At 37.3% G+C, this 3117-nt stretch overlaps 1 long non-coding RNA gene across 1 annotated transcript; it reads right to left on the bottom strand.

Annotated features, from left to right (window-relative positions):
• Window positions 1-430: 430 nt before the first annotated feature.
• Window positions 431-3117, bottom strand: LOC125524512. Its single transcript, XR_007290790.1, has 2 exons — window positions 2620-3117; window positions 431-2535 (listed from the first exon to the last, which is right to left on the bottom strand). It is a non-coding gene; the product is annotated as an uncharacterized LOC125524512 (long non-coding RNA).

Here is a 3117-nt window from a genome sequence, read left to right as displayed (position 1 = left end):
AAGCATCTAGATGGTCCGGGCTCCCCTAAATTCAGCCCACATGTGGGTGAGAAATGTGGAAGTCCGAACCTGATGACACCCGGCTCACCTTCATCATGGCACCCTCTATTCTTCACACTGTACTTCCACCACGGACCGCCAAGGTGGAGTCCCCGGCCACGGTTATTAGGCGAGGAGGCGTGCGCCGCCCGTGACACCCTCCGAGCCAAGAAGGCATATCCAATGTCTTCCGAGTCATTGTCATGTTGTAATATATAATTGAATGTCATGCATTACCACAAAATAAAAATATGATGTCCATGCAACTGATACGCCATGATGTCCATTATTAACTCTTGAATCAACCTACCTATGCATTTACCTTTCTATCCAAAGAAAAAAAATTGTACAGACTTGATGAAAAATATATAAAAACCTCTCGATCATGCAATTTACAGCAAAGCCATCTCTGATGAAATGCAATTTGCCACATTTTCTAAAATAGAAAAATTATTCTGCTCAGAACTATAACTGAACAGACAAACTCTAACCTTCTCCCCACTCACTCTCAACCCTTACTCTTATCACAACAATCGACTAACTCGTGTTCTAAGTGAGCCAGTGGTTCTAGGTCCAGGTCTAGTGTTGCTCAAAGATCACTTTCCTTCTCATCCTGAGCAACAACTTCAGCTTTGTTAGCTTTGTTTTCACATGCTCTCTTTATAGCGTAGGTCAGGGCACTTTGGTTCTCTACAAACATACAATTTGAATTAGACATCACCGATGCATGTAAAACATTATTGGGAGAAGACTATTCCGTGCTTGCAACAAATAAAGGTTAGTAGTTGTGTTGCTAGAACAACTCTCGCTGCTAGCATGAATAGTAGAAGAATGGAATGGTTATATGGCTCTATGTAAATCCACCTATGGAAACAGGACAACAAAGCAAACCATGGAGAGCTAAGAATGACATGTACATCAAATAACATTTATAAATTAGCTGTGGAACATAGTACGTTTTGTCGGTTTGTTCTGTCAAACTACTCAATATGACATTTCAGACAATGCATTTAAGAAATTTTAAACATGAGTAACAAAGACAACTACCAAAGAACAATTAATGCGTGCAAAAAGGAAGATAATATCACAAGTGTTTAGAAATCACTACCCCACAAATTTCACAAGGCCATTAAGAGGAAAGTTGAAAAAAAAGGAAAAAGATCAGTTTGATTTACTACATTTACCAATAACTACAGATATTCTATAACATTTCAGGCTACAACTATGAATTTAGGCACTTAGTTTCTTCTAATACTGGAAAGCAAACTATAACGTTCTCAATTATGCTTTCCATCTATATTTCATAGCATTTACAAGCACTTAATGATATGGAATTCCCATCAACTCCAAATTGCAATAAGCTAATATTAGTTTTTAATCTTGGTCTACCATATTTTTGTATTCTCTCAAGTTAAAAAAACATGGGTTGATGCTCACAAGTTTTTGAATTAAAAAAAAGCATGTAAGAGATCAGTTAGCCCCCTCCTCTGGTGAATGCAGAATAGGTCTTCCTTCTGATCTCTAGTCAAAAGAACAAAAATAAATATCTAGAGGAGGATTTCAGAAAGTGGACTAACTCAAAAAAATAAGCAAACCATTCAATTATTAACATAGATTTGTGTAACCAGCTTATTGACAAGGCCAATTACCATGCAGACTGAATATCAGGACATACATGTACTGATTCTTCATTCTTGTATACACAAATATGCAAATAGTAATTAGTACTGCTCATGCACGACCAAACTAAAAAAGCATACAAGATTGTCTTCATACTTGAAGACCACTTAGGTGAGCTCATTTCAATTCTGATAGGGAGAGTAGATAAGTTCCAAAATAATGGGAAGACAATATTACCCCTATCGTAAAATATCGGAATTATCTAAAATTATGTGTGAGATTCATAGGAAAGCATCATTCATGAAGTGCGATATTTCTCTTGCTTTTATTCTTCTCAAGGGATAGCTCAACATAAGTGGAAAAGAAGCGACTAATGCCATTGAGTATTTTAATCAAACACAATGCGCCCAACTATATACGCCATCAAGTCTAATAAAACTAAACATGGTAAAACATATTTATATTGGTATCATCCCTAGTAGAAGCTCTATATAATTTAATGAGAAATGAAATTAGCATGAAAAATGATCATATCCAAATCAATTCTCTTTAATGAGAAATGAAAACGACCCTGTGCATGTCCCAAAAGAACAATTGCCTATGGCGACTTGCAAAATAACATGCGCCACAGAATAATTTACTTAATAATTAAGCATACAAGTCGTCATGGCATCAAACAGAAGACAAGGAAGATTAGTAGCTGATCTGCTCAGTACAATTACACTAACAAACATGTAGCAACATCGAGGTATTTTAGCATTATTCCATTGGTACCTGTACAATACAGTGGTAAATGTGTGGAGAGGTGTCATTTTGGTTGGCACCTTGAAGAAGGCATTGCTCTTGACCTGGGGCTGTAGGCGTGGAACTCATGGACTAAAAGAAACAAGAAGCCCATTTTGAAAACACAATTATTAAAAGGCCAATTGATTGATTCATAGACGCAAATGCCAGCCCTACCTTGTCAAACTGTAGGAGGATGCTGAAGGCGAACTCAGGTTGAGCACACCATCTCCTCCAGTGTCTCCGTGAGGGACCTGCCAAATCGAAATTCTTGCTGTATCTCTAACCACCAGAATTCAACAGAAGTTGTGATTCAGATTCATCAGCATCAAACTGAATGGTCGATTATTTGACAGAAGCTATGTACAATTATTATTGTACAGTAAACAATCCCTGGTCCAATACGATCATGCCAGTCATAAAATGACTATTGACCAAATAACAATCGCGCGGTGCCTCTAAACGGAGGTGCTAAGCAGATGTCGAACATGAGAAGATATCAAGAAACATGTGAGCCTCTAGACGGAAATGCCAAGTAGCATCCTTGGACATCATGTATGCATTTTCTATGGAAGCTACTTCCTATGTATCAAAATATAAGATGTTTTTGTAGTTCAATTTGAACTGCAAAAACATCTTATATTTGGTAAGGAGGAAGTACTAAACTCAGTTGGC

Source organism: Triticum urartu, chromosome 7, assembly GCF_003073215.2.
Source record: "Triticum urartu cultivar G1812 chromosome 7, Tu2.1, whole genome shotgun sequence".
In the NCBI taxonomy this organism is placed as follows: Eukaryota; Viridiplantae; Streptophyta; class Magnoliopsida; order Poales; family Poaceae; genus Triticum; species Triticum urartu.
Note: the sequence above shows the minus strand (reverse complement) of the source record. Positions and strands in the feature narration are given on the sequence as shown.